General features: G+C 39.1%; 1 protein-coding gene across 1 annotated transcript in view; it reads right to left on the bottom strand.

The window, feature by feature from the left end:
• Positions 1-5,906, bottom strand: part of LOC133559677 (myosin-9-like) — a 59,528-nt gene extending 53,622 nt beyond the window's left edge. The window contains exon 1 of the mRNA XM_061911670.1: positions 5,730-5,906. The gene's annotated coding sequence lies outside the window, so the exon portion shown is untranslated. The remainder of the gene's footprint in view (positions 1-5,729) is intronic.
• Between the last annotated feature and the right edge of the window lie 14,907 nt (positions 5,907-20,813).

Below are 20,813 nucleotides of genomic sequence, written 5' to 3'. Positions count from 1 at the left end.
AGGGAAAAGCGCACTGTCCGACGACGCACAAAGGGAAAAGCGCACTGTCCGACGACACACAAAGGGAAAAGCGCACTGTCCGACGACGCACAAAGGGAAAAGCGCACTGTCCGACGACGCACAAAGGGAAAAGCGCACTGTCCGACGACGCACAAAGGGAAAAGCGCACTGTCCGACGACGCACAAAGGGAAAAGCGCACTGTCCGACGACGCACAAAGGGAAAAGCGCACTGTCCGACAACGCACGAAGGGAAAAGCGCACTGTCCGACGACGCACGAAGGGAAAAGCGCACTGTCCGACGACGCATGACGGAAAAAGCACATTTTACAACCGTCCAGGATGGAAAGATGCACGTATCGCAAAACAATCTCGGACAGAACAGAATACCACAAATTCTGACTATTCACTGTTCTCACCAATTCCCCAAAGTCACCATATATTTATTGGTTAGGCAACTCCGCTGCCGAGAAAAAGAAAACGTAAGAGGGGGGGGGGAAAGTATCTCCAAAGTCCCGATGGATGTGGATGCTTTGTAGTGAGGAATGTCGGGAAGCAACAGGCCCGGGCAAGAAAAGAAATGTCATTATGCCTTCCTTCAGCCACACCCTAGATAAAAGTCTCCACTATCTATCCACCTCAGCAACTCTACTTCTTGGCTGCATGAGCATGGAGTCATCTGCTTTGTAAAAGTACTTTAGACACGTTGTAGTTCGCCCGCGGTCTTCTTGCATTTTAGTGAAGCAATCACAAAAAGGAGAGTTTAAAAGGCCATAGGGCTAAACTATCAAAAGGTAGCAGCTACACATCAGCTAAGCAAACAATAGCAAACAAGCCAGGCAGATGTAATAAGTTACCTTAATTTAGTAATATTGTAGTCAAAGACATACGGTCATTGTAAACAAGTATCAAATAATGCTTATTACAAAATAATAATTACCGCTAATAACGTATCAGTTTAATATAGGTATTGGCCAATACTCAAGGCCCCCTATATTGATATCGTAATGGAAGGGGAAAAAGTTGTATTTTTGTCAAAATGGAAGCTCTGAGCATATGTTTGGGGGCAAGATCACAACTATGAAACTTGATGTATTTCAGGTAAAAAATATTAAAGGTCTACTGAAACCCACCACGCTGTCTGATAGTTTATATATCAATGATAAAATCTTAATATTGGAACACAACCCAATACGGCCGGTTTAGTTTACTAAATTACAATTTTAAATTTCCCGCGGAGTTTCTTTTTGAAAACGTCGCGGAATGTTGACACATATGATGAGGTGTTTGTGACGTCTCAGGTTGGAGGGGACATATTAGCCTAGCACCACACACCGCTAAAAGTCGTCTCTTTTCATCGCATAATTACATAGTAATTTGGACATCTGTGTTGCTGAATCTTTTGCAATTTGTTCAAATAATAATGGAGACTATAAAGAATAATGCTGTTGGTGGAAAGCGGTGGATTGCAGCTGCCTTTAGCACCGAAACACTGTCGATGTTTCTTTGTTGTGAAGCTTTAACACAGAGCGGTCAAGCGAACATGTTTCTCGACGTCAACCACCAAGTTTTTGGATGGGAAAATGGTGATATTAAGTCGGCTCTTACCGGAGACGTCAGTGGATTATACGACCTCCTCCTGCAGCTCAAAAAGGCAGCTGTGATCTTGGCTCCTCGGTTTCTCTAAGAGACACTGACGTTCACCGCAGCCATCCGACTTTCAGGTAAGACTTTACAATCTGACTAAAACACTATTAAAACAATAAGCAGATAAGGGATATTCCAGAATTATCCTAGTAAATGTGTCTAATTACATCTGAAACGATCCCACTGCCGCCGCCTTTTCTTTTCTGCCTCACTCTAACTTTCCTCATCCACAAATCTTTCATCTTCGCTGAAATTAAAGGGGAAATTGTCGCTTTTTTCGGTCCAAATAGCTCTCGCTGCTGGAGGCTATGATTATAAACAATGTGAGGAGCCCTACAACCCGTGACGTCACGCGCACATCGTCTGCTATTTCAGGTACAGGCCAGGCTTTATTATTAGCGACCAAAAGTTGTGAACTTTATCGTTGATGTTCTCTACTAAATCCTTTCAGCAAAAATATGGCAATATTGCGAAATGATCAAGTATGACACAGAATGGACCTGCTATCCCTGTTTAAATGAGAAAATCTCATTTCAGTAGGCCTTTAATTGTATACCATAATGATTAAAATATTTTTAAAAATTTTATTTTTTTAAACGTCCTTATAATACAGGGTCTAAAGATTTATACACGCAAACAATTTCTTCCTGTCACTCAGAGACGCCAGTGACAAGTCGTAAAAAAAGTGTCCCAAAATTTGGGCAAATCAAACAGCAGAGCAGTTAGGATCAAATTGATGAAATATATTTCTATTGATACCAAAGACATTTAAAAAAGTATTTTTGAGGTGTGGATTTAGTCCAACAAAAATGTATTAATGTTAACACACTGATGCCAGGACAGATAAAAGAAAAAATACAAAAAATAAGTTTCCCCATCATTGGGTTCAGAGTGATGTAACCAAAAATAGTTATTTCTTGGCAATAACATTTTACATGTTTAATGTGTCCGATCAAAAGAAAGTAGGTAACTGTTTGACTTCAGTCATGTATTTGATGCATGATGGGAAATGCATGTGTGAAAAGACAAGAGATAATGTCATAAGTGTCCCTCCTAAGTTTGTTAAGCAGTCAGGTGCATTAATAATTAGTGAAGAAAAAGGGGGGATGAGCAGGTTTTCACTTGATTGTGCATCACAAAGTTCAGGAATCTAGCAGAAAATGAGCTGAGGTCAGCATCTGGTGTGAAGAATGCACATGAGCACATCAAGTGAAAAGCTAACACTGCTATGATTGCACTTATTGATTAGGTGTTGCCTTCAGGGAACAACACAATATCAAGAGGTCAAAGTAGGAGGAATAAGTAGATATAGTAATATTTTGAGATCCTCGCAGAAAGTGGTTGATACAATGAGGCCCTATTTAAAACATTTACAGGGTACTTGTCAAAAGCAAAATGTCATCCAAAAACTTGTTTACTTGCGATTTTTCATCATCATAGACTGAGGCTGATTCGAACACCACTAAAAATACCCAGATAAAAAGGTTGGTTTCACATTAAAATTGGATTTAAAAATATCCTCTCAATTTATATATATTAAACCAGGGGTCACCAATATTTTTGAAACAAAGAGCTACTTCTTGGGTACTGATTAATGTGAAGGGCTACCAGTTTCATTCACTTAAATAAATTGCCAAAAATGGCCAATTTGCTCAATTTACCTTTAATAAATAAATCTATATATATATAAAAAAAATGGGTATTTGTCTGTCATTCCGTTGTACATTTTTTTACCTTTTACGGACGTTTTTTTGTAGAGAATGATGAAAAAAAACACTTAATTGAACGGTTTAAAAGAGGAGAAAACACGAAAAAAATGAAAATAAAATTTTAAAACAGTTTATCTTCAATTTCGACTCTTTACAATTAAAAATTCAACCGAAAAAAATGGAGATAAACTAGCTAATTCGAATCTTTTTGAAAAACAAAAAATAATTTATGGAACATCATTGGTAATTTTTCCTGATCAGGATTAATTTTAGAATTTTGATGACATGTTTTAAATAGGTTAAAAATCCAATCTGCACTTTGTTATAATATATAACAAATTGGACCAAGCTAGATTTCCAACAAAGACAAATAATTATTTCTTCTAGATTTTCCAGAAATATTTTTTTTAAAGAAATTCAAAAGACTTTGAAATAAGATTTAAATTTGATTCTACAGATTTTCTAGATTTGCCAGAATAACTGTTTTGAATTTTAATCATAATAAGTTTGAAGAAATATTTCACAAATATTCTTCGTCGAAAAAACAGAAGCTAAAATGAAGATTTGAATTAAAATGTATTTATAATCCTTTACAATAAAAAATAAAAAAAATTCTTGAACATTGATTTTAATTGTCAGGAAAGAAGAGGAAGGAATTTAAAAAGGTAAAAAGATATGTGTTTAAAAATCCTAAAATAATTTTTAAGGTTGTATTTTTTCTCTAAAATCGTCTTACTGAAAGTTATAAGAAGCAAAGTAAAAAAATAAATGAATTCATTTAAACGAGTACCAAGTCTTTAAAATATTTTCTTGGATTTTCAAATTCTATTCGAGTTTTGTCTCTCTTAGACTTAAAAATGTCCAACAAAGCGAGACCAGCTTGCTAGTAAATAAATAAAATATAAAAAATAGAGGCAGCTCACTGGTCAGTGCTGCTATTTGAGCTATTTTTAGAACAGGCCAGCGGGCGACTCATCTGGTCCTTACGGGCTACCTGGTGCCCGCGGGCACCGTGTTGGTGACCCCTGTATTAAACCATCACATATCAGTGGCCTTGTGGTTAGAGTATCCGCCCTGAGATCGGTAGGTCATGAGTTCAAACCCCGGCATCAAGGGTCGGAATTGGGGGTTAAATCACCAAAAATGATTCCCGGGCGTGGCCACAGCTGCAGCTCACTGCTCCTAATTTCGCCACACCTAGTGTGTGTGTGTGAGACAATGATTGGTACTTTATGAATCCCAGGCGCAGCTACCGCTGCTGCTCACTGCTCCAAATTTCACCACACCTAGTGAGTGTGTGACAATTATTGATACTTTAACTCAACTTTAATGATAAGGTTTTATCAACAGAGGTGCAAAAGAAGGAAGGGCGGGAGCAATTTTGAGACGCTTCACTTTAAGTTGTTTGTAATAACCTCATTTAAAACTATCCAGTCCAGTTCAGGGATGAAACGGTACACGATTTAACTTATTTTTTTTTTTTTATCATTTTTTGTTCCAGCAAAAAACTATGGCTGAATCCTGAGAATATTTTCATCAAATTTAAAACAGTGCCATGAAAAAGTAGGGTCAAAATGAGTTTTGCAGTTAAATATATTTAAAAGAAAAAAACGCCTCATAGTTGATCTTAGATTTTATAAAACCAAATCTAGTTTTACTTTGATAACTTGTGGCATTTTTTTTTTGTATGTATTTTTTTTTATTATTTTGCCGCCGGTCATTGGTCATGTCAAATTTAATCTGTATAGCACTTTTTGAATTAAAAGCAAAAAAATAAAAATAAAAATAAAATTTGCATGAAACAAATGTTCCGAATTTAAGAATAAAGAGATAAAGTACAAGACTCGTGATCACAATCTAACGCCTCCTACTGCTACCAATGAACACATATTCCTTATTTTTTAGGAGTAAAAGTTAAATAAGACAAGTGTGAACGTACCTGAGATGCAAACATACATTTTGAAAGCGGATATTTTCTCTTCGCTGCGTGTTTGCCGACTTTATGACTTTTTAACAATATTAGCCCACCAGCCCTGATAACATGAAAGCCTCAATTTAAACGACGTCACAACCAAGTATTGTCTCTTCAATGTCTTTGAAGCTTTTATGTGGAAGGAAAAGGAGGCGGGAATGGTTGGAATACTCCAAATTAATGTCATAAAGGTTTATTGGGGGTGATTCTCTGTTAGCATCTTAGCAACTCCTGCAATGGGCATTTTTTAAATTGGCGAGCCAAGTGAGCATGCGCGGACTTTAAAGGCACCTAAGACATATTTAAGTGCTTTAAAATGTAAAAAAAAAAAAAAAATTGCTGTGACTTTTTGTTTTCCGAACTTGACTATATGTGTGATAAACGAGCAACCAATGAGACGCACCTGGTATTTCAGCCACTGGAGGAGGAAGAAGAGGCTCTGGAGGTGAGCGAGACTCGGCGTATTCGTGACCGCGTTGGAGGAAGCCAAAGCGGGGTTGGAAAGGATTCTTCTTCGCTCCGAGGAGTTTGCGTGCTCTCAGGACGGACGCTCTGCCTCCTCTGAACCGCCCGCTTTCTTTTCCCGCAGGTAAATTGAAAGGCACGCCCCCTTTCTCGCCGCTATCTTTTCTTCCTCTTTTGAGTTGCGTTCAAGGACCGCCTGTACACTCCGAGTGATGTGTTGCAACTGTTTCCAACTACAGTAGTTTTGATGTTTGAAAAATACAAATAAAATCATCTTATCAGATTCAGTTGTGCTGAAAAATTATTTAACCATCCTTGTAAAATGTATGTATGTTTAAACTTTGATAGGCTCCTGCTCTTTGACCGCGACTGTGCATAACTGAAAACCCCAAACGCACCATAAACCTGACATCAAACCCCATTTAAAGTTAAAGTTAAAGTACCAATGATTGTCACACACACACTAGGTGTGGTGAAATGTGTCCTCTGCATTTGACCCATCCCTTGATCACCCCCTGGGAGGTGAGGGGAGCAGTGGGCAGCAGCGGTGCCGCGCCCGGGTATCATTTATGGTGATTTTGGGAAGATATGTAACGTTCAGGCTTCACGGTGGAAGAGGGGTTAGTGCGTCTGCCTCACAATACGAAAGTCCTGCAGTCCTGAGTTCAATCTCAGGCTCGGGATCTTTCTGTGTGGAGTTTGCATGTTCTCCCCGTGAATGCGTGGGTTCCCTCCGGGTACTCCGGCTTCTTCCCACTTCCAAAGACATGCACCTGGGGATAGGTTGATTGGCAACACTAAATTGGCCCTAGTGTGTGAATGTGAGTGTGAATGCTGTCTGTCTAAAGTTAAAGTGATTGTCACACACACACTAGGTGTGGTGAAATTTGTTGTCGACATTTGACCCATCCCCTGATCACCTCCTGGGAGGTGAGGGGAGCAGTGGGCAGCACTTATGGTGAATCATTTATGGTGATTTAAACCCCAATTCCAACCCTTAATGCTGAGTGCCAAGCAGGGAAGCAATGGGTCCCATTTTTTTTTATAGTCTTTGGTATGACTCGGCTATAAAAAAAAAAATAAAAAAGTGGAGGAGTTCAAGTACCTAGGAGTCTTGTTCACGAGTGGGGGAAGAGTGGATCGTGAGATCGACAGGCGGATCGGTGCGGCGTCTTCAGTAATGCAAACGTTGTATCGACCCGTTGTGGGGAAGAAGGAGCTAAGCCGGAAGGCAAAGCTCTCAATTTACCGGTCGATCTACGTTCCCATCCTCACCTATGGTCATGAGCTTTGGGTCATGACCGAAAGGATAAGATCACGGGTACAAGCGGCCGAAATGAGTTTCCTCCGCCGGGTGGCGGGGCTCTCCCTTAGAGATAGGGTGAGAAGCTCTGCCATCCGGGAGGAACTCAAAGTAAAGCCGCTGCTTCTCCACATCGAGAGCAGCCAGATGAGGTGGTTCGGGCATCTGGTCAGGATGCCACCCGAACGCCTCCCTAGGGAGGTGTTTAGGGCACGTCCAGTCGGCAGGAGGCCACGGGGAAGACCCAGGACACGTTGGGAAGACTATGTCTCCTGGCTGGCCTGGGAACGCCTCGGGAAGAGCTAGACGAAGTGGCTGGTGAGAGGGAAGTCTGGGCTTCCCTGCTTAGACTGCTGCCCCCGCGACCCGACCTCGGATAAGCGGAAGATGATGGATGGATGGATGGATGGTACGACTCGGCCGGGGTTTGAACTCCCAACCTACCGATCTCAGGGCAGACACTCTAACCACTAGGCCACTGAGTAGGTCTATATGTGTTGGCCCCGACATTCACACTCACATTCACACACCAGGGCCAATTTAGTGTTGCCATGTCAACCTTTCCCCAGGTGCATGTCTTTGGAGGTGGGAGGAAGTCGGACTACCCAGAAGGAACCCACACAGTCACGGGGAGAACATGCAAACTCCACACAGAAAGATCCCGAGCCTGGGATTGAACCCAAGACTGCTCAGGACCTTTGTATTGTGAGGCAGATGCACTAACCCCTCTTCCACCGAGCACCGTGCTGCCCCAACTACAATAATGTCAGTGGTAATTATTGGCAGCTTTTGAAACGATGAGTGAACCATATTGTTTTTGATTGATTGATTGATTGATTGATATATTGATTGATTGATTGATTGATTGATTGAAACTTGTATTAGTAGATTGCACAGTACAGTACATATTCCGTACAATTGACCACTAAATGGTAACACCCCAATAAGTTTTTCAACTTGTTTAAGTTAGAGTCCACATTATTCAATGCATGGTAATTTTTCAAACATTCAATTTAAAAATGTTTGTTCATATCTGGAAAACCCAATTACAACATAAAAATCAAACCCATTTTTGGGGTGGATAAGACCACTTGTAAATCCCCCACCTGAAGTGTTGCAACTATTTCCAACTGCATTGTGTGCTTTTTTTTTTTTTTTAATATTATGTATTAAAAAATATATATATTTATGAAGAATAATGGATGTGTTGACAGGCTCCAGCCCTTTGACAGCACCCTACACATGACTGTATCAAACCCCTTTTTTGCTCAGGTTCAATGGCTGCTTGTAAATCACAGTAGTTTCAATGTCTGTTGTTTTAATAGTAAAATATGTATAAAAAAAAAATACATTCATACAGAATACATTAGTTAATTGATCAGCTGCAGCCCTTTGACTGCAAATGCCAATAACCAAAAACCAAAAATGCACCATGACAAGGATTAAACCCCTTTTTAGGTAGGTATGTTGCATTTAAGTATTGCTTGTAATGCCTGTGTGAAATGTTGCAACTATTTCCAACTAAAGTACTTTTAATGTGTGTTTTTTTAAATAGTATTTTAACACGTTTTTTTTTTATTGTTAGTCCAAATTTGCACAGATGATTCATTCTTAATTGTCAAATAATATGTATTTCCACACTTTCAATTTAAAAATTGTGGATATTTTTAATGCACTTGCACATAACTAAAAATCACAAACGCACCATTAAATATAACTAATATCAAACCCCTTTTTCGGTTGAGGTATGCTGCTTTCAAAGACAGCTTGTAAAGTTTAAGTGAAGTGATGCAGCTATTTCCAACTAAGGTATTTTTTTTTTTTTGAATAGTCAAATGTGTATATAAAAAATACAAATTTACAAAAAATAATATATATGTTGATAAGCTCCGGTCCTTTGAATGCAATTGTACATAACCAAAAACCACAACTGCACCACTGAATATGATGATCATCTTTTTGGGGTAGGTGTGTTGCGTTCATGGACCGTTTGTAAAGTCGAGGGGAGTGTTGCAATTATTTCCAACTACAGTAGTTTTATTGTGTGTTTTTAAATAGTCAAATCACATGTATTTTTAAAAAATATCAATTTGTAAAGAATAATAAATCTGTTAATTGATAGGCTCCAGTCCTTTCACTGCAATTTTCCATAAATGATAACCACAAACGCACCATTAAACATACAATAATGTAAGGGTGTTGCCTTCATGGACCACTTATAAACCACCTGCGTGAAGTAAAGCAGCTATTTTCAAATACAGTACTTTAATGGTCCTTTTAAAAAGTCAAATCATTTGTATTTTAAAACTTTTCAATCTTAGCTCGATTGGTAGAGTGGCCGGGCCAGCAACTTGAGGGTTCCAGGTTCGATTCCCGCTTCCGCCATCCTATTCACTGCCCAGCTGCTCCCAGTGCCAACCATACTGGTTTAAATGCAAATTAAATATTGGGCTTCACTATGTAAAGTGCTTTGAGTCACTAGAGAAAAAGTGCTATATAAATATAATTCACTTTACATTTGCCCACAATGTTTCATACATATTTATTTGTCAAATGATATGTATTTCCAAAATATATATTTAAAAAAAATTATGGTGCTTTTTATTACAACTGTACTTCACCAAATCCCGCAGACGCACTATTAAACATGTCTAAAATCAAACCCCTACTTTGGGGAGTGGTGTTGCGTTCAAGGGCCGCTTATGAACTACGAGTGGAGTGTTGCAGCTTTTTCCAACCGCAGTAGTTTTTAATGCACAACTGTACCTAACCGAGAACATGACTAATATCAATTCCCTGTATGGGGGGGAAATACGTGCTGCGTTTAATGACCGCTTTAAAAACCCTGAGGGAAGTGTTGCAACTATACTATAGTTTTAACGTGCAACATATATAACTGAGAAAACAAACGCGCCATTATATGTGACATATCACCAAATGTTTATCGCAGAACTTAAGCAATCTGAAAGTATTTGATTCATAATCGAGTCCTCATCTGCTGGGAGTTGTTTACAGTACAGATCTGTCCTGAAAGGTGTGCAGGAATGCAGAGACTCGCCTGTACCTGCAACTAGAGCAGGGTGGGAGGAAATTGGAGACTATCCGTAAAGAATCAACACATTTAAGTAGTCAAACACATCGTAAACATTCAAATTAATACACATTAAGCCATAATTGAAATAGTGAGGAAAAATAAAAAATTAATCATATGCATCAGGGGTCACCAACGCGGTGCCCGCGGGCACCAGGTAGCCTGTAAGGACCAGATGAGTCGCCCGCTGGCCTGTTCTAAAAATAGCTCAAATAGCAGCACTTACCAGTGAGCTGCCTCTATTTTTTTAATGTTATTTATTTACTAGCAAGCTGGTCTCGCTTTGCTGGACATTTTTAGTTCTAAGAGAGACAAAACTCAAATAGAATTTGAAAATCCAAGAAAAATATCTTAAAGACTTGGTCTTCACTTGTTTGAATAAATCATTTTATATTTTTACTTTGCTTCTTATAACTTTCAGAAAGACAATTTTAGAGAAAAAAATACAACCTTAAAAATGATTTTAGGATTTTTAAACACATATACTTTTTTCCCAATTAAATTGCTTCCTCTTCTTTTCTGACAATTTAAATCAATGTTCAAGTAAATGTATTTATTTTCAATTGTAAAGAATAATAAATAAATTTTAATTTAATTCTTCATTTTGGCTTCTGTTTTTTCGACGAGGAATATTTGTGAAATATTTCTTCAAACTTATTATGATTAAAATTCAAAAAAATTATTCTGGCAAATCTAGAAAATCTGTAGAATCAAATTTAAATCACATTTCAACGTCTTTTGAATTTCTTTTAAAATTTTTGTTCTGGAAAATTTAGAAGAAATAATGGTCCAATTTGTTATATGTTCTAACAAAGTGCAGATTGGATTTTAACCTATTTAAAACATGTCATCGAAAATATATATTTATTGTGAGAAATCCTTAAGATGATCGGTTTTTCCACAAAGATAAATATCATAAATTATTAATAATAACAGAGTTATTAGAGAGCAAATTGGCTATTTCTGGCAATTTATTTAAGTGTGTATCAAACTGGTAGCCCTTCGCATTAATCAGGACCCAGGAAGTAGCTCTTGGTTTCAAAAAGGTTGCTGATCCCTGATATATATAATAAACAAGAGGGGCCGAGGGGTTGTTTCTCCACCAATCAGCTTTGCGCTTAATTCCCTACCATATATGGTCAGAGTGAGATTAAACTGAGGACTGAAGAGGAGGAGGCGGGGCTTGCTCTTGTGTTCTTTGCAGCGGTGTAACATTTCTCTTCAGAACCTGTCATTACCTCCGCTGCCAAAGATGGCGAGGTGGAGGAGGACGATGACGATGGTCTATGGAGGCCGCAGCGTGTCGCAACATGAACCCAGCACGAAGAGAGCGCTTTTTTTTTGTTTAATTACTGCCAAAGTGTGAGTGTGTTCACTCATACAGTCCATCGGTGTGATTCGTCAGCCAGCTGGGATAGGCTCCAGCTAATAATAATAATAATAATAATAATAATAATAGTCGGGAACAAAATGAAGCCTTTTATTTTGAAAGGTAGACGGGAAACCGACTGATGCAGCATGTCAGCTTTCTTCCTGTCTGCTCATTTCTCGCAGCCGCAGGGCGACGTTCTGTCGTTACGCCACCTTGCACACGTGACACGGCTTTTGGTTGATTGAAACGTTTAGCACATATATCGTACAATTGACCACTAAATGGTAACACCCGAATAAGTTTTTCAACTCGTTCAAGTTGGGGTCCACGTTAATCAATTCACGCTACTTCCTGAATGAGAGTATAAGCCTTTAGTTAGAACGAACACAACAAAGTGTACAAAAGTGTGTGAAACGCCACACACAATTGCTGCAGATTTTTTTTTTTTTTTGCGTAAATGGCCTCATTTTGGGAACAATTTCCGCAATAGGAAGCAATAGTTATCTTCCTCTATTACAGGGGTAGGAACCCATGGCTCTAGAGCCAGATGTGGCTCTTTTGATGACTGCATCATTAGCTCAGTGGTCCCCAACCTTTTTGTATCCGCGGACCGGTCAACGCTTAATAATTTATTTTCATTTTTTTTCTTTGTCATGAAAAAGGGAGGTTGTTGTGGTTGGTGCACTAATTGTAAGTGTATATTGTGTTTTTTATGTTGATTTAATTAAAAAAAAAATGTTTTTATTTATTTATTTTTTGTTTTTAATAAAAATTAATACAAAATTCTTCTGCGGGCCGGTACCAATCGGGTAATGAATAGTCCCACTGGTAATCAGTGTTAAAAATAACGTTCCAAATATAAAAAAAATCTCATGCATTTTTATCCATCCATCCGTTTTATACCGCACCTGTTCAAGAAGTCAATAATGGTAAGAAGTAGTTTATTCATTATTAGTTTGCTTCAGAATAAAAATGTTATTAAAAAGAATAACAGACGTGTTATACCCTAATGTTGGTTTTACATAAATATGCAGACATTTAGTTGTATTCAGTGTTAAAAAAAAAAAAGTATTCTCACGAAAATACATTTTAAACTATTTGGCTTCCATGGCTCTCTCAGCCAAAAAGGTTCCTGACCCCTGGTCTATTACAGTGGTTCTCAAATGGGAGTACGCGTACCCCTGGGGGTACCTGAAGGTATGCCAAGGGGTACGTGAGATTTTTAAAAAATATTCTAAAAATAGCAACAATTCAAAAATCCTTTATAAATATATTTATTGAATAATACTTCAACAAAATATGAATGTAAGTTCATAAACTGTGAAAAAATACAACAATGCAATATTCAGTGTTGACAGCTAGATATTTTTTGGAAATGTTCTATAAATATTGAAGTTCTTTTTTTGTGAAGAAATGTTTAGAATTGAGTTCATGAATCCAGATGGATCTCTATTACAATCCCCAAAAAGGGGACTTTAAGTCGATGATTATTTCTATGTGTAGAAATCTTTATTTATAATTGAATCACTTGTTTATTTTTCAACAAGTTTTTAGTTATTTTTTTTCCAAATATTTCAAGAAAGACCACTGCAAATGAGCAATATTTTGCACTTTTATGCAATTTAATAAATCAGAAACTGATTTTTAGTTATTTTTATATCTTTTTTTCCAAATAGTTCAAGAAAGACCACTGCAAATGAGAAATATTTTGCACTTTTATGCAATTTAATAAATCAGAAACTGATGACATAGTGCTGTATTTTACTTCTTTATCTTTTGTTTTTAACCAAAAATGCTTTGCTCTGATTAGGGGGTACTTGAATTAAAAAAATGTTCACAGGGGGTACATCACTGAAAAAAGGTTGAGAACCACTGCTCTATTATGAGTAGTCCGCTGTGACTGCTACTGTACAAATAGATTAGGGCGCCCTCTTGTGAACAAACTAGACATTACAACAGGCTGCTGTCCACAGTGGATCATCCAAATGCAGTACTTTTCCCCTCAAAATATTTTTCGTATCATATTAATTGTACAAGCGACATTTGAACATGCTTGCAAAATTCAGGTCGGATAGAAAAAATATAAATACAAAACATTTTAGAGTTTTTTGGCAAGCTACATGTATTTCTCAAGTTATGTATATTGTACTGTACTTGGAATAATGTGTCTGATTGATATTGATAATTGGATCTCAGCAGCCAAAGTAAAATATTACATTCATGGTTCTATGGTTATCATCACCTTTTTCCTCTTGGTACATTTATTTGATGGGAAATAAAAACAACAAACTTTCCTGACAGTTTAGAACAGTGGTTCTCAACCTTTTTTCAGTGATGTATGCCCCGCAGGGGCGGTTCTAGGCATGTTTATATGAGGGGGGCAGTCAGAAATGTGAAGGGGGCGTCATGTGTACACATCATGCTCCAGCACTTTTTTTTCTGTGCTTATAGTAACGATGCTTTCTTCATTGAAATGGGTCTTTAGCTATGTGTCCAACTTCAACCTGCAGTAGTGGATTGCACTTTGTCAGGCCTCTACCTTCAGACCTGTCCAACTTGGGTGTCCCACCTGAAGACTAAGTTCCTGCTGGTATTGTTCTTACGGTCACTGAGGCACGCAAACCCCCTGACCACAATTAGGTGGCAATCCCTCAGGGGGGGAAACTGAAAAATAAAAATAAAAATAAATGAATAAAATAAAATAAAACATCCTTCACGTTGGGAAGACTATGTCTCCCGGCTGGCCTGGGAACGCCTCGGGATCCCCCGGGAAGAGCTAGACGAAGTGGCTGGGGAGAGGGAAGTCTGGGTTTCCCTGCTTAGGCTGTTGCACCCGCGACCTGACCTCGGATAAGCGGAAGAAGATGGTTGGATGGATGGATGGAAAACATCCTTCATCCAGATTTTATCTACCAACAACATAACATTTATCGTAACTGGATGGCCTAACTCTCAAATAAATTTTGACCCAAAGTAGGACTTCACACACTACAGTCAATATTTACAAAACTGAAAAGTAGACTGATGAATAATGATAAAAAATAATCTCAAACTAATTTATAAAACAGAACATGGGCACTCATCTGGGCACAAAATTCATTCACTTCAATGTATGTGTGCTGCCCACTTGCTTGTAAATTGGTGAAAATGGCAGTGTTTTTGTTTTTAGGTGTCTTGGTCATATCAAATAAAACTTATAATTTGTTTATTAAAAAATGTAGATTGAAACATTAAAGGTTGACTATGTAGAATTACAAGAAAAACAACAGAAAAAAAATTCCAGCAGTCGATTGCCAGACCGTTGCTTAGTAAAACGGGCCGTTGCTAGGGACTCCGCTCTGAACAGAGGACAGCAGAGGAGGACTGCTAAGCAGGATTTATACCTTATGTTTCATTTTTACCATCATTAACAGCATCATAAATGACTTGTAGCTTGTTACAGGGACAGCGGAGGCTCTCTGCCTTCCAAACCACTGCTGCTCAGAGCCTACGATGTCACTGCTCTCTCAAGTTGTAAAAAAAAAAAAAAAAAAAAAAAAAAAACGAACTGTGTAGCACCGAAAGTCCGCGACGATAAACGTGTTTATGACAGATAAGTCTACACAAATACACCCATCCTAACAAGTATATGATAAATGTAGACAACCTTTCCTTTTCTTTTACTTTCATACTGCAACAGTGATTGGATGTTTACTAAGGGCTGAGGGGTGTGTGCGGGTGTGTGTCTGCTGGGTAGCCTGTGGAATGTGGAATGTTGAATACACGCACAGCGGAGGGAGGAATGAGAGGGAAGCCGACACTACTATATCGTGTGTGTCCCTTTTTCGGCTGATTTTTCCGCTAGTGCAGATAATTTTGTCAACTTGTAATGTAGTAATTTTGTGAGTTTATTGAAATTTACTTTCTCAAATTTTGATTTGAGGGGGCAAGACATTTATTTAAGGGGGCTCCGCCCCCTCTTGCCCCTGCGTAGAGCCGGCCATGATCCCCCGTGAACATTTTTTTAATTCAAGTAACCCCTAATCAGAGCAAAGCATTTTTGGTTGAAAGAAACAGATAAATAAGTAAAATACGTAAAATAAGTAAAAGTATGTCATCAGTTTCTGATTTATTAAATTGTACAGTGAAAAAATATTGCTCATTTGTAGTGGTGTTTCTTGAACTATTTGGAGAAAAAAAATATAAAAATAATTAAAAACTTGTTGAAAAATAAAACAGGTGCTTCAATTATAAATAAAGATTTCTACACATAGAAATAATAATCAACTTAAAGGGCCCTCTTTGGGGATTGTATTAGAGATCCATCTGGAGTCATTAACTTAATTCGAAACATTTCTTCACAAAAAGAAGGTATTTTTAACATCAATATTTATGGAACATATGTCCACAAAAAATCCAGCTTGTTGCATTTCTTTTCACAGTTTATGAACTTACATTCGTATTTTGTTTAAGTATTATTCAATAAATATATTTATAAAGGATTTTTGAATTGTTGCTATTTTTAGAATATTCTTAAAACATCTCACGTACCCCTTGGCATACCTTCAAGTACCCCCAGGGGTACGCGTACCCCCATTTGAGAACCACTGATTTAGAACACCATACATCCATCCCTCTTTTTCTGCTTATTCAAGGTTAGATCGCGGGGGCAGCAGCCTAAGCAGAGAAGCCCAGATTTCCCTCTCCCCAGCCACTTCGTCCAGCTCTTTCCGGGGGATCCCGAGGCGTTCACAGGCCAGCCGGGAGACATAGTCTTCCCAACGTGTCCTGGGTCTTCCCCGTGGCCTCCTACCGTCAACCGTACGTAAAATTAAATAATTATTTTTTGAAGGCATGAATTTCAACAACTTGGAGAAGGCATTCGACCGTGTCCCTCGGGAAGTCCTGTGGGGAGTGCTCAGAGAGTATGGGGTATCGGACTGTCTTATTGTGGCGGTCCGTTCCTTGTACGATCAGTGCCAGAGCTTGGTCCGCATTGCCGGCAGTAAGTCGAACACATTTCCAGTGAGGGTTGGACTCCGCCAAGGCTGTCCTTTGTCACCGATTCTGTTCTCTCTAAGGTTCTCATAGTCATCATTGTCACTGACGTCCCACTGGGTGTGAGTTTTCCTTGCCCTTATGTGGGCCTACCGAGGACGTCGTGGTGGTTTGTGCAGCCCTTTGAGACACTAGTGATTTAGGGCTATATAAGTAAACATTGATTGATTGATTGATTGATGGACAGAATTTCTAGGCGCAGTCAAGGCGTTGAGGGGTTCCGGTTTGGTAACCGCAGAATTAGGTCTCTGCTTTTTGCAGATGATGTGGTCCTGATGGCTTCATCTGACCGGGATCTTCAGCTCTCGCTGGATCGGTTCGCAGCAGAGTGTGAAGCGACCGGAATGAGAATCAGCACCTCCAAGTCCGAGTCCATGGTTTTCGCCCGGAAAAGGGTGGAATGCCATCTCCGGGTTGGGGAGGAAACCCTGCCCCAAGTGGAGGAGTTCAAGTACCTAGGAGTCTTGTTCACGAGTGAGGGAAGAGTGGATCGTGAGATCAACAGGCGGATCGGTGCGGCGTCTTCAGTAATGCGGACGTTGTACCGATCCGTTGTGGTGAAGAAGGAGCTGAGCCGGAAGGCAAAGCTCTCAATTTACCGGTCGATCTACGTTCCCATCCTCACCTATGGTCATGAGCTTTGGGTCATGACCGAAAGGATAAGATCACGGGTACAAGCGGCCGAAATGAGTTTCCTCCGCCGGGTGGCGGGGCTCTCCCTTAGAGATAGGGTGAGAAGCTCTGCCATCCGGGAGGGACTCAAAGTAAAGGAGCTGCTCCTCCACATCGAGAGGAGCCAGATGAGGTGGTTCGGGCATCTGGTCAGGATGCCACCCGAACGCCTCCCTAGGGAGGTGTTTAGGGCACGTCCGACCGGTAGGAGGCCACGGGGGAAACCCAGGACACATTGGGAAGACTATGTCTCCCGGCTGGCCTGGGAACGCCTCGGGATCCCCCGGGAAGAGCTAGACGAGGTGGCTGGGGAGAGGGAAGTCTGGGTTTCCCTGCTTAGGCTGTTGCCCCCGCGACCCGACCTCGGATGAGCGGAAGATGATGGATGGATGGAATTTCAACAAGAAGTATGAATAAAGGAATCACTTTGACAATAATAGTGCAGTCATGCCTGGTCACTTTGCGCTTCAAATGTTCAGTTTTCCATTATATTGTGTATATATATAATATTTTTTGGGTCGATATTTTTACATTTATTTAAAAAAAAAAAAAAAAAAAAAAAAAAATATATATATATATATATATATATGTAGGTGTGGGAAAAATCACAAGACTACTTCATCTCCACAGAACTGTTTCATGAGGGGTTCCCTCAATCATCAGGAGATTTTAATGGAAGCATTCACATACAATGGTTTATATGGGAAACAGAGTGGGTGGGTACAGGCAGGCGTAGGGGCGTGGTGATTGGCTCATGTGTTACCTAGGAGGTGTTTCCGTCTGTGGCGGCGTGTTGAAATGATTTCACTGCGCTTGTTGAGGGATGATAGATCTGGATGATATATAATAAAGAGTTTCTCTTTTAAGCATAGGTTGCATCTTTTATTACCACTGTTGTAAGGTGTGCTGGATGCAAGAATTTGCCATGTTATTGAATATTCAACATTATTGTCTTTGAGGTTCCAAATGTGTTTGCTGAGTTCTGTAGAATTCCGCATGTGTTTGCTGAGTTCTGTAGAATTGTGCAAAGTCTGGTTTCTAAAGGAGGCGTTGTGATTATTCCATCTTGTTTTGAACGCTCCTCCGGTTAATCCTACGTACAGCTTGCTAGCCTCAACCTGAACCTTGGTATTTACCGTGATGACGGACTGGCAGTGTGCCGCGCCTCGCCAAGGAGCAGCGAGAACACCAAGAAGCGCATCTGCCAAATCTTCAAAGAAAACGGCCTACGGATCACGATTGAAGCCAACAAGCAAACCGTCAACTTCCTCGACGTCACTTTCAACCTGAGAAATAACAGCTACCAACCATTCACGAAACCCAACACAACACTCCAATACGTGCACCATGACAGCAACCACCCACCCACCATCACGAAAAGAATACCTACCGGAATTAATAAAAGGCTATCGATGCTGTCATCTAGCAAAGCTGAATTCGACCAAGCAACCCCCCCGTACCAGAAAGCACTTGATGAAAGCGGATACAACTTCACCCTCACCTATGAACCCACTCCAGGAAACCAACCAAAAAAGAGCAGAAAACGAAACAACATCATCTGGTACAATCCGCCATTCAGCAAAAACGTCTCAACCAACATCGGCCACAAGTTCCTCTCTCTGATCGACAAACACTTCCCCAAAAGCAACACCCTAAGAAAAATATTCAACAAGAACAACATTAAATTGAGCTACAGCTGTATGAATAACATACAACAAATAATTTCAAATCACAACAAAGCAATTGCAAAAGGACTGCCCACCCCCAGACTAAACGACTCTGAAACCAATAAGGAATGTAACTGTCGCAAGAAACCTGATTGCCCTCTCAACGGAGGGTGCTTACAGACATCAGTCGTTTACCAAGCAAAGGTAACACGCAAGGACATTAACACATCCGACACGTACGTAGGATTAACCGAAGTCGCGTTCAAAACAAGATGGAATAATCACAACGCCTCCTTTAGAAACCAGACTTTGCGGAATTCTACAGAACTCAGCAAACACATTTGGAACCTCAAAGATAATAATGTTGAATATTCAATAACATGGCAAATTCTTGCATCCAGCACACCTTACAACAGTGGTAAAAAAAGATGCAACCTGTGCTTAAAAGAGAAAATGTTTATTATATATCATCCAGATCTATCATCCCTCAACAAGCGCAGTGAAATCATTTCAACATGCCGCCACAGACGGAAACACCGCTTAGCTAACACATGAGCCAATCACCACGCCCCTACGCCTGCCTGTACCCACCCACTCTGTGCCCTATATAAACCATTGTATGTGAATGCTTCCATTAAAATCTCCTGATTGAGGGAACCCCTCATGAAACAGTTCTGTAGAGATGAAGTAGTCTTGTGATTTTTCCCACACCTACATATTGCGCTCTACCACGGTATCGAGCACTATTCTCTGGATAATCCAATCAAGATATATATATACATATATATACATATATATATATATATATATATATGATATTAGTATTTTACTCTATCGCAGTTTTTTCAAAGTATATATACATTTTTTTTTTTTTAAATATCACGGATCCTTTTTGTATTGTGTTTGTTATGGCTTATTATTAGTCAAGAATATGCAAATTGTATGTATATTTAGCTTTATGGGGTAATTTTTAATTTGATGAATATCTAAATAAATTAGTTTTTGGTTTAATTTAACAATATCAAGCATGAAATGGCTTAAAGTAAAACAGTTCCATATTACACAGCAGATCATCGAATAACTTTTATTTTCCCCGGTTGAATGATTGTGTTTAGAAACTGCGTGTGTGTGTTATATTATCTTATTTATATTTTATATGTATTACAGCAGGAGCTGGGCCACAAACAAATATTAATACTGAATTGGTATCCTTGCTCTATATTGAATCCTGTTCAATAATTATATACCAGTTCAACAGGACAGACTATGTCAAATGATATGAAACCATGTGCTAATCACAAAGATTATCAGCAAAGATAAGATCAGGCTAATTAAAAAAAAAACTAATCAAATATACCGCAAAAGAAGACAATCATAACAACTGATTTAAAAAAAAAAACTTTACAATTATGCAGTGCTAAAATAAATACTTTATAATTAAATCAATAACTAATTATAACTGTTACTTAAATAAACTGTCAATAAAAATTAAGTGCAAATGAAAATACAGCTTCAGCACTTTAGTCATATTTTTTGCACTCAAGAAACTCTTACCATTTTAGCTTCAGAATTTTTTTGTTTGAGATTGTCATTACTGCCACAAGTGGTGGAAAAGTGCATTACAACTGAGAACCGCCCATACGGACCTCAGCTGAGGAACATATTTTTGGCGGCCTTCTTGGGGGTACCAGTCCTATGGTTGAGAAACACTGCATTACAGCATGTCATATTTTGAAGTGAATTATATTTATATAGTGCTTTTCTCGAGAGACTCAAAGCGCTGTATATAGGGACACCCATTATCTACATCTTTAAGCTACATTTAAACTAGTGTGGGTAGCCCTGGGAGCCGGTGGCCAAGGACACAACAGCACTGACTA

Source organism: Nerophis ophidion, linkage group LG01 (assembly GCF_033978795.1).
Source record: "Nerophis ophidion isolate RoL-2023_Sa linkage group LG01, RoL_Noph_v1.0, whole genome shotgun sequence".
Taxonomy (NCBI): Eukaryota; Metazoa; Chordata; class Actinopteri; order Syngnathiformes; family Syngnathidae; genus Nerophis; species Nerophis ophidion.
The sequence above is the reverse complement of the archived record's forward strand: the minus strand, read 5'-3'. Positions and strand labels throughout refer to the sequence as shown.